The sequence below is a fragment of the Pelodiscus sinensis genome, chromosome 7, assembly GCF_052426305.1.
Source record: "Pelodiscus sinensis isolate ZL-2025 chromosome 7, ASM5242630v1, whole genome shotgun sequence".
Lineage (NCBI taxonomy): Eukaryota > Metazoa > Chordata > Testudines > Trionychidae > Pelodiscus > Pelodiscus sinensis.
In genome coordinates, this window is record NC_143058.1 from 47,672,871 (window position 1) to 47,685,183 (window position 12,313).

Consider the following 12,313-nt stretch of genomic DNA (forward strand, 5'->3'; position numbering starts at 1 on the left):
TGTGTGGGACATGGCTATTAGTGAGTGGGATAGGGATGGGGGTGCAGGATCTGGGTGGCAAGTGGGATGCAGGTGCTGGTGAGGGTGTGAGGTCTGGGGGTGTGGTGCGGTACAGGAGCAGGCTGGGAGTAGGGTATCTGGCTGGGGGAAGGAAAACAAGTATGCCTAGACATTTTTGGCTCTGCTTATTCCCCGCATGCTAGATCCGGTGGGGCAGGCTCGGGGCTTTCTTCCCCAGTGCCGCTCCCTTCCCCTCCCCCGTGCCCCGCCCCACCCCCTGTGCAGTAATCTAGTGCTGATGTTCCAATCTTGCGGGGGGCTGTAGCACCAGCACTGGTTCCCTGCTGAGGGAAAATGGGGGGTCTGGGCTGGGGCTCCAAAAGAGCCATATTTGGCTTCCTAGTAAGCCACATTTGGCTCGTGAGCCATAGGTTGCGTACCCCTGCTCTATATGAAACCTTGGTACTTCCACATCTTGAATACTGTATACAGATGGGTCCCATATGCAGAGAGGTTAAAAAGACTGGGATTTTTCTGCTTAGAAAAGAGGAAACTAAGGGGGGATATGATAGAGATCTGTAAAATCATGATTAGCGTGGAAAAGGTGAATAAGGAAAAGTTATTTGTTCCCATAACATAAGAACTAGGGGTCACCAAATGAAATTAAGTACCAGGTTTAAAACAAAAGGAAGACTTCATGCAGCCCACAGTCAACCTGTGGAACTCCTTGCCAGAGGATGTTGTGAAGACCAGGACTTTAACAGGGTTAAAAAAAAAACTAGATAAATTCACGGAGACTAGGTCCATAAATGGCTATTAGCCAGGATGGGTAGGAATGGTGTCCCTAGCCTCTGTCAGAGGCTGGAAATGGATGACAGGAGAAGGATCATGTGATGATTCCCTGTTCTGTTCACTCCCTCTGGGACATCTGGCATTGGCCATTGTTGGAAGACTGGATACAGGGTTGAATGGACCTTTGGTCTGACCCAGCATTTGCTTATTGAATAGTCACTTACATCCCTACTACTTACCACAATGAGCCTAGGCTCTCTAAATCAGTGGTTCTCAATTTTTCCAGATTACTGTATCCTTTCAGGAGCCTGATTTGTCTTGTATACCTCAAGTTTCACCTTAACTAAAAACTACTTGCTTTCAAAAAGCAGACCTAAAAATAGAAAGTGTAACAGTACACTAATTACTGAAAAATTGCTTACTTTCTTATTTTTACTTTATAATTATAAAAATAAACTAAAATATAAATTATATACTTAATTTCAGTATTGTATGTAGAGCATTATAAACAAGCCATTGTTGGATATGTTACTGTTACTGAATTATTGCTTCTTATGCAGCTTGTTGTAAAAATAGGCTAATATGTAGGTGAGTTGATGTCCCCACTGGAAGGTGTTTGTGTATCCCTGGTTGGGAACAACGGCTCTCAGTGCTATTGCAATACCAGTGATAAAGTAAAAAAATCCAAACAGCTAGGGCTTCAGATCATACATCTGACTCTAGAGTATTGTTGGTAGAAGGGTTAGGAGGCATCTTCATGGACAATATGTAAATAAAAGCCAATCAACAGGTGTCCACAGTCTATGATCCTGTTATACAGTATATAAAAACATGAGTGGTGTAGAAAGGGTGAATAAAGAAAAGTTATTTATTAGTTCCCAAAATAGAAGAACTAGAGGACACCAAATGAAGTTAATGGGTAGCAGGTTTAAAACTAATAAAAGAAAGTTCTTCACACAGTGTAGTCAACCTGTGGAACTCCTTCCAGAGGAGGCTGTGAAAGCTAGGGCTATAAGGCTGCTTTTGCGCAAAAACTTGCCAGCTGTCTACACTGGCCGCTTGATTTTGTGCAAAAACACTGACGTTCTACTGTCCGAAATCAGTGCTTTTTGCGCAAATGCTTTGACGGTCCCATTCGGGCAAAAGCCCTTTTCCGGAAATGTTTTTGCGCAAGAGGGCCAGTGTAGACAGCTAAAAACTGTTTTGCGCAAAAAAGCCCCGATGGCGAAAATGACGATCGGGGATTTCTTGCGCAAAACCGCGTCTAGATTGGCACGTGCCAATCTAATAGACACTCTTTTCCGCAAAACTTTTCCGTTAAAAGCATTTGTGGAAAATCATGCCAGTCTAGACGTAGCCTAACAGTTTAAAAAAGAGGTAGATAAATTCATGGAGGTTAGGTCCATAAAAGGCTATTAGCCAGGGGATAGAAATGGTGTCCCTGGCCTCTATTTGTCAGAGGCTGGAGAAGGATGGCAGGAGTCTTCGCTTGATCATTGTCTTCGGTCCACCCCCTTTGGGGCACCTGGTGCTGGCCACTGTCGGCAGACAGGCTACTGGGCTAGATGGACCTTTGGTCTGACCCAGTACGGCCATTCTTATGTCTTTTGATGAAATTACAGGTTTGGTTGATAAGGTAATGTTAATGTCATAGATTTCTGTAAGGCATTTTACTTGCTACAGCAAGACATTTTGATTAGAAACTAGAGACACACAAAATTAAGATAGCATGCAGCAAAAGGATAGGCCTCAGTAATTGTAAATCAGGAATTGTTGACTGGATGTTTTTTTAACCAAGTCCCACTATTCAGAATTTTAATACAGAAGAAAACAAGCTTGCTTACAGATTATAAAACACAAGCAAGCTTACAGATAACACAGATTGGGGAAGTGGTAAATAATGACAGGTAACAGATATAGATCGATCATGATCACTTATAACTTGGCTTCAAGCCAATAATGTGTTTTAATATTGCAAATGTAAGTTAATGCATCTTGGAACAAAGAATTTGGAAATACTTACAAGATGGGGACCTCTATACTGGGAAGCAGTAACTCTGAAAAGGATTTGGGGATACTGGTGTCTAATCAACTGCTTATGAGCTCTCAGGATGGTGCGGGGGCCAAAAAAGGCAAATATAATCATTGGCTGTGTAAACAGGAGAATTGTGAGTATAAGTGGAAAGGTTATATTACCTCTGTGTGTGGCAAATGTGTGTCTGAAATACTGTGTCCAGTTCTGGTGTCAAAAATTGAAGAATGATGTTGATAAATTAAAGAAGAATGGTAGAAGAACCACAAGAATTAACCAGGACTTGGAACATCTATCTTAGAGTGATAGTAAAGGAGTGGAATGTCTTTAGTTTAACAAAGAGAAGATGGGTAAGGGGTGACTTGATCGGAGCCAGTACAAACACATAAGGGAACAAAAATATGATGAGGGCTCTTCAGTCCATCAAAGAATACAAGAGCAAGAGCCATAGACTGGAAGATGAATCTAGACAAATTCAAACTACAAATAAGGCTCAATTTTTTTATAACAGCAGAGGGGAAAGTAAGCGGGTGGGCCCTGGTGTGCAGCTTCAGCAAGAGCTGCTTGAATTGTGGCAAAAGCCAGCACAGAGCTATTTACAGGGCTGGCAGGGATCTGAGTTGCAATAGGATACCTGGAAAAAGAAAAGGTTGCTTTCACCATTGTATAACAGAGACTGTAATTAACTTGGAAACAATGTAACAAGGGTTGTCTCAATTCTCTGTCACTAGTAAATCAAGATTGGAAATTTTTCTAAAAGATGCTGTAAATCAAGCAGGGGTTAATTCAGGGGAGTCCTATGGTCAATGTTGCATCAGAGGTCAGACTGGATGATCACAATAATCCCCTCTGGCCTTATAATCTATGAAACTGTTGAATAAAATGGGTAATGCCAGCTGTTTTAAAAGTATTGCTTAGTGCTGGATAAAGGCAATAGCAACAGAGAAATAGGAAACAGAACAAAATAATAGTAATATTAATGAAACAGACTAAGTTGACGCTCCTAATAAATGCTGACGAAAATGTTAAAGCTTGGTGTGTGTAGATATGACAATACCATTGCTGTCCAGTAAGTCATCAATCTGAATAGATGCAACCCTGAGGATATAGGGATAACAACAAGGGACAAGTACAGCAATTGACCTTTATTCCTTTATCCAAAATGGCAGTAGCTGTCGGCATTTCCTAATGTAAAGTCTATTAGAGTGCTGGCCAGGAAATCCTGACTGCCTGGAGGCCATGGATTTAAAAGCTGATCTGATAGTCAAATTACACCTTCACCCAGCAAATACACAGCAGCTGGGTAAATAAATGTGAAGATCAGGAAATAAAAGCCATTCGTTTAAGAAAGCAAATCTGGCTAATGTAAGGATATAGGGAGTTAACATTCACTTCATTCAGGCCTTTCTTATTTAAAAGAATATATACTAAAAGTATGGCTTTAGAATTCCACTTGCTGTCAAGCCTTGGCCAGGGCTATAAAATATACCACTGTTACAGGGTCAGCTATCCTTTCTAGTCCATCCCTCAGGTGCTAGGTCTGGATTTCTTCATCCCTTGCAAAGGCTGAAATGCCTGGTTCTACCACTCTGGAACTGAATCTCTGGGTGGCAGTACCCCTGTTGCGAGGCTGTATTAGGCATCTATAAATCTTTTTCTCTGGAGACCTGTGATAAGCTGATTAAAATTCTGCAAAAATGATTTTTTCAAAACAAAACACTATTTATTCTTTCACTTGAAGGTGCATGACACCCAGAGCAAAGGGTTAAAACAATAAGGGCCTATATACACATTTTGCCCATACCTAAACTTCCTTCTTTCCTTGCAAGCATGGGTGAACTCATTCACCCTGCTTGTTTCCATCTCTGAGCTGCTATTGGTCCCGTCAACACTGCTGCTTTGGTTGTAATGCCAATGGGGCTTCCCTTGCTCCAGGTGCTGTTTTGGAGTTTTATTTAGTGCCCTCCTAGAATAGAGACAATGATTTGAGTGTTATGCAGGACACTATCTAGTAAGTCCAGCAGTGTAATACTGCCCCAAGGGTGCGTGCCCAGCTAGCCTGACCTAGATATAAAGCCAGGAGGGATCCTGAATGGGACTGGTGATTTTAAAGCTAGGAGATGAGTGACAGCGACTTATGTGGTCAGTGGCACTAGAGAAAGGTCATCAGGTTTCAACAGAGCAGAAGGCAGGAATGCAAACGGGCACAGGCTGCTGGCATTCAAGCTTTAAAGCCTCAGCATTGCTTGAGATTTCTGTCCTGCATTTCTGCTTAGCTCTTTTGTGTCAGTTACTGCTCCTGAGCCAGTGACCAGGAAACAGAGGAAGCCGGTAGCTGGAGAAGCAGAGCAAGTCCAGTTCAAGCCAGCAAGGCCTGCAGGTACAGCTAAATTACACTGAAATTAGCATCATCAGGCAACAGGAATTTGGTTGCTATAGTGAACTAATCTGTTTAAGAGGGCAACAAATCTGTGCTGCTTTTCCTTAAATTTCGACTCCTTGGGGGTAGAACAATATACTGCTACCTGTACATAGTTTTTAAAAAAAGGGATTGCTTGATTTCCTGCTGTTTCCAATATACTTTGGAAAAGTCTGGTATGCATCTGACCTTTGAATCTAAGTGGTGACAACTGCTGTACATATTTGTATCCTGGCCCTCTCAGCCATCCTGCCAAGTTCAAGGATCTTCCATGCAGGGTTTATCATGCTGCCCCCCTTCTCCAGTGTTACTTACAATAGTAAAGCCAGAATTACATTCACTGGGATTAAACAGAATGTTAGTAAATATTTTGTCTGGAGCTTTGCAGATGAATAGTATTATACTGTAAGAATACACAGAGTAATGTACAGCAAAGTTAACCTGCTTTCACAATTTTTAGCTGAATCTGGGGGCTATAAATATAGTATGAGTAATTCTTTTGTAAGGAATCATGGCTGCATTCATATTTCACACATCACAATTATCAATAGGCATTAAACTCCTAACCTTCAACCCCTAAAGCTTTAGCATATACAATCTGAACTAAAAGCTTATTATTTTAACTGTAAGATACTTTGGAAACACTAATTTATAAACCATCAGTTTGTAAGCTTCTGGATAATAGGACTGAAAGCAGTAGTCAACATATCAATTCTTTAAGATCGCTTGTATAGCAACTGTATCCCAATGGATGGAGAGACTCTCCCACTGCCATAATGCTGTGCATGTATGCCGGCAAAACTCGTGTTGCTCAGAGGTGTGACAGTGCAAGTTTTGCCAGCGTAAGTGGTATCTAAGATATGTCCATTGTAAGGCTGTTACATATGGAGCAGCATCTACAACTGCATGGCCAAGGAAGCCCAAAGAGCTTTGGTGGCTTGCAGCCACAGTGGCTGTTTTCTGCATGCTAAGGCCTTAACAATCCAATATGATCAAACCTACCAATATGTTAAACTGAAGTAATTAAGGATCAGGCTCAGTGAGATTCTATTAGATGGTTGTTATAAAGTTCATGGGAGGCAGCACCCTCTAGTGTTTACCATATGGGACTAAGACAGAAGACCTGAATTCTACCCTTACCTCTGATGCCAACTTGCTATACAGGGCAGCCCTGCTATAAGTCGCCCCCGTATACATCTGTTCTGCACTAAAGTAATTGACGCTTGTAGGAACTGATGTGCTATAAGTCTTCCCATTCCCCGCTCTTAAGTCATGCAAAACCCCCCAAAAAAACCCTCCCAAATTTGTGCAAATAGAAGTCAGCCGTGGAAAAAGGATGGTAGGAGACCAATTGCTTGATCATTGTCTTTGGTCCACCCCTTCTGGGGCACCTGGTACTGGCCACTGTCAGAAGACAGGATACTGGGCTAGATGGACCTTTGGTATGGCCGTTCTTATGGAAGATAACTGTCCCACTTTAATCTGCATGGGTGAGATCTCAGTTGGAGTACTGTGTCTAATTCCCCGCTTTAAGTTGTTTTACTATAAGTCCAAGTTTTTGGAACGTATCTTGGATTTATAGTGAGGATGGCCTGTACATCTTATTCCACTCCAGCCTCCGTTTCCTCATCTGCAAAGCTGGGATATTAATATTGATCCCCTCCTCTGCTCTAAAAGCCAAGATCCATGGATAAAAGAAGATGCAAGTGAAAGAAATGTGATTCCCAATTAGCTTGACATGTTAACATACCTCCAAACATTTGGAGTAGCTAAAGGGAGATACCAATCAGGTTTGGCCTGTCTGTCTCTCTCTATACGGAATGGAGGAGTGGTTGGCCAGACACTCAATTTGCTTTGAGTGAGATCAGAGTTTAGTGATGGTCAAAGAAGGACAGTTCTGTGAAAACCAGGACCAGGGAAAATCTAGGTTAGACCCATACTCTGTTCAATGGGTTCTGCTATTATGTTGTGGTTTTGTTTTTTATAATAAGCATGGCTTTTGCAGTTATTCCAGCTCTAGTAATTCAGAAGTTTATACATTAATACCTGTTCTGAAATAATGGTCTGGGAGTTCACATCTTGGGTGTGAAGACCACTATGATTTTGATCATACTCAATTGCTTTTCACAGAACAATAAGCATATTTTTAAAATGAATAAAGCATTTCCCTGAAAGTAGAGACTACAACTGAGTTTATTTTTAACCACTGGGTTATAGCAATTTAGGCATACCCTGGATGTAAAACTTTCCAGCTGTTCTAGCTCTTTTCCTTTTGGAAGGCTGGCTATAAAATAAGAGTAGAGAACAGAAACCAATATATGAAATTAAACTTTAATAATAGTAAATCAGATCCCTGGATTTATTTTAAACAGTGAGGCAATAAAAATGACCTTATAAAAATAGCAATTTTAAAATGTTTTACATTCTTTTCTGCTGTTTTTCTGCTGTCAATGGTGGTAGTTTAAATGTCCTTTATCCTTACCTAGATAGCATTTCAGTGTGTGTTCTGACTAATAGAATTGTCTGTATTCGTGATGCTACTAGCTTTGGGGATGTTATGGGGAAGGTGCAGGTTGCACCTCCCTAAACCATGACTCTGGCTATGTCTAGACTGCAGGCTTCTTTCGAAAGAGGCTCTTTCAAAAGCATCTTTCGAAAGAGCCTCTTTCAAAAGATCGCGTCTAGACTGCAGGCAGATCTTTCGAAAGAGAAATCCACTTTTTCGAAAGAGAGCACCCAGCGAGTCTGGATGCTCTCTTTCGAAGACGGCCTCTTTACATTGAAGAACGCCTTCTTTCGAAAGAGGAACTTTTGAAAGAAGGCGTTCTTCCTCGTAAATTGAGGTTTACCGCCATCGAAAGAAAAGCCGCGTTCTTTCGAAATAATTTCGAAAGAACGCGGCTTGAGTCTGGACGCAGGGGAAGTTTTTTCGGGAAAAGGCTACTTTTCCCGAAAAAACCCCTGAGTCTGGACACGGCCTCTGTTCCTGAATCAGATGTTCCTGAATCAGAGAGTCCCAGGGCAGGAGAGCCAGCAGCTGGGAGCCCAGCACAGTCTGGGGAGGTAGTGGCAGGCTGGCTGCGGTAGCAGGGCCATGGCCACAGCTGAAGGAGCCAGTGGCGGGGAGGGGCAGCAGGTTGAGGCACCAGTGGCAGGGGACCTACCTGGGTCTGGCAAATTCCCTTATCTGGGACCAGTCAGGTTCTGAGGGTGCCAGACCACGGAGGTCCAACCTATACATCAATCATAGAGGAAAGAGGCAGTTTAGGGTGTTAGTCAGAGAACCCAAATTCAGAGTTGCCCAGCACCACCACAAGTTAAGACTATGTCTCTGTGCAATCCTAACTTTCTCCACGGGAAGAAAGTCCCACAATTCTATTCAGCCAGGTCTCCTCTCTTACTCTCCTCTCTATGCCCTGCTCCCATTATCCCTGTATGATAGGAACAAGAGATTGCTTGCATCAGAAGGCAGTAGAGCCATTGATATCCTATTTATGTCAGTGGAGAGAAGTTCTTCTCAGGGAAAATTATCCACTCCATTTCAGACTGCTTTGCGTGGCTTATGATATTTGCATAATGCAAAGTGACCTTAGGTGACCAGAGAATCCAGCCCACTGCATTTTCTCTATCATGATTTGCTATCATGATCATGATAGCTAACACACCACCCCCAGTTATAAATAGATATTTACAAATCTGTATATCAGTTGTAGAGGGGCAGAGTGGGTGCCCACTGACCCAGAGGGGGAGGTGCCCTTCCCTAAGCCTTGGTGGGCAGCACCTGGCCCTAACAACCCACCTGACCAAAAACCAGGAGGTGGGGCCAGTGATATAAAAGGCCTGACAGAGAGGTCATTGAAACCCTGGTGACTAAAGAAGCTAGTAAGTCTACCCTGCACACCCAGAGGAGGAGCTGGACCCAGGGGATGCCAAGGACTGGCCTGGGCCGCTGGGCTCATGACTCACAGGGACTGCTTACCTGGCCAGAGGTTCCTAAGCGATGGAGCCCTGAGGACTTGCATGGAACCCAGGTACAGCACGAGGGGGAGTGTGGAAAGAGCCTGGGGATAGCCAACCGCCTTTTGGCTGAGCCAGAGCCAGGTCAGCGTGTTGCAGAGTGGTTCCCCACCTACCCAACAGCAGACTGCTCTGCTGCTACCAGGGCCCTGGTCTGGGCTGCAGTGGAGTGGGTGGGCCTGCATTCTCTCCTTCTGTAGCCAGACAGGAACCCCTCTTGTAACATCTATTTTTGCTTGCCTGGAGCATGCAGGGCACACAGAGCAGAAGGCCCAGGCTGTGTGACCGTGAATGGCTGTAAACAGAGATACGCCAATTGCTGACCAAGAGGCTGCCAAGGAGTGCCCTTGACTCAAACCCATATTGATATGAACACACATCCGTCCGCGGGGGGAGGAATCTCTCGCCCAGTAAAAAAATGTCTAGTATTCACAATTTAGTTATCTCTCTCACAATTATCTCTCTCTTGCAAGTGTAAATTAACTTGAAACTTGCTTGTAAGAACTGGCGCCACAAAACGGACCAGTACAATTTGGCATCTTAAGATAAGAAAGAGGATATGGGCCCCCGGGGTATATAGATGGGTCCAGCAGCACATTTTCTCTGAGGCTGTGTCCAGACTCCATGCCTCCGTCGACGGAGGCATGTAGATTAGCCAGATCGGAAGAGGGAAATGAAGCCGCGATTAAAATAATCGCGGCTTCATTTAAATTTAAATGGCTGCCCCGATCTGCCGATCAGCTGTTTGTCGGCAGATCGGGAGAGTCTGGACGCGATGCCCCGACAAAGAAGCCTTTCTTCATCGACACAGGTAAACCTGGTTTCACGAGGCTTACCTGTGTCGATGAAGAAAGGCTTCTTTGTCGGGGCATCGCGTCCAGACTCTCCCGATCTGCCGACAAACAGCTGATCGGCAGATCGGGGCAGCCATTTAAATTTAAATGAAGCCGCGATTATTTTAATCGCGGCTTCATTTCCCTCTTCCGATCTGGCTAATCTACATGCCTCCGTCGACGGAGGCATGGAGTCTGGACACAGCCTGAGTGTCAATCTACCATCTATCTGCTGGTCGGGTTTGGTGTTTGATCTCCCGAGGTTCCAGAGGGGACGCCCACCTCGTAGAAAGGGGTAAAAATTTTACCTGGATGTGGTCCTTTGTTTAAGTATATATATACATAGTGTTAGAGCTCTTTAAAGATTAAGCTGTCACTTGGTACCATTATTTCTATTTTCTATCTTTACCTTTTTCCTGTAACCATTTTAAGACATATATATATATATTTGCTAGCATTTAAGAAATAGAGCAATAGCCATTGTAACCATATGCTTTTATAAGTCTTTTAATAAACCTGTAACTGTTTAAGCTTTAACCTGACTCCTTCAGTTGCTGTAACAGAACCAAGCACAATTTAAAAGAACTTCAGCCGGTCATAAAGGGACAGACATAGGGAAAGCTTGGGCGTTTGGATCTGTGTCACTCCCAGGTGACAAGATCCGTTGGGGCACCTTTTCAGCCTTTCCTAGGCTGCCCGCTGCAAAGGAACCCCTGTGTTCTAGCAGCTAAAATCTAAGGTGTAATAAGCTCTTCCTATATAACGGGGCATCTGTTGGCCTGCTGGCCACCCTCTGCGATGGGACCCCGGTCCTAGCAGTAAAGACACAAACGTTAAACCTTTTCTCGGAAGCATACACACACACACTGCCCTGACCGTCAGCTGACACCTTCCCTCCCTCCCCTGCCACCCCACTCCCAGGTGGCGGTCTCCCCCCTTGGCTGTGCCCGAATCGCTGCCTGCATTTACTGGACCCCCACCTGCGCAAGGGGATCCAGCTGGGTGCTCATGTTAAGACTTTGTGTTTGCTCCCAGTCTCTCCCTGAATCAAAGGCCTGGGCCTCTGAACTGTTTATTTTTGCTGCCCCACCCTGAACAAGGACTTGGGGGCTTTGAACTGTTTGTTGCCGCCTGCCCTGAGCAAGGGCCTAGGTTCTAGACCAAAACTACCATTAATTCCCCCAAAGACTAAACAGGATGTAATGGGGCAGAGTGGTCACCCACTGACCCCGAGGGGAAGGCACCCCTCCCTAAGCCCTACCGGCTCACATCAATTTAAAAAATCAACCAGCTCTGAGTGCACACATGCAGTTCATAGAATATTTGTAAGAGAGTGAAGATGATATTTGTGAATGCTGGTGGTCATAAGCACGTCCAGCATATCTATAGATTAACTCCAAACCTTTGGCAGGTATTATTGTGGTGAGGGCTTGGAGAAGAAGTGGGAGAGGTGGTTTGATGTGCTGCTTGACTCCATCATACAATAATAATTAGGGATGTGAAGGTTTAACTGGTAAGCCTCACCCTTAACAGGTGAGGCTTACTGGTTAAGGTTAACTGGGGGCTGGGTAAGGGCACTGCTATAAGGCAGGGGCTGCTTTGGCCCAGGTGCCCTGCAGGCAAGGACTGTTCTGATCAGGACACCAGAGGTGCTCACATGGTGCAGCCCCTGCCTGCAGCGGGGGTGGTACTCTAGCTGTGCTCCAGTAGTCTCTCCCGCCCCCACAAGCTCCCTGCTTTAAGTGATTTACCAGTTAAACAATATGTTTCTAGCCAATTAAATGAGCTCTAACATCCCTAATGTAAGAGCCACCTTGCTCTTATGTAGTGCTTTTTGCATTACTATGTCTCAAAGTGGGGTCATTATTATCTCCCCTTTTATACCAGCACAAGTTACCGCTAATGGGGAAATCTGAAATGACTTTCTTAAGGTCATCCAGTAGACCAATGACAGAGTCAAGGATAGAACCTGGGTCTTCTGAGTCACAGCCTAGTGTGCAATAAACTAGTACTCCTTGTACTTCAACTTGCAGACCTTTTTTGCTTGTAGTCTGGACCCTTCTATACTGCATGTTCTTTGTATATTGAAATAATGGATAAGTCCTTCAGAATTATATTTTTCCAGGCTACTGAATGAGCTGTGATGAGAAGGGAAAGGAAGAGGAAAAGGAAGTTGGTTTAAATGGGCACAGAATGAACCCAAGCTCAAAAGGAACTCAT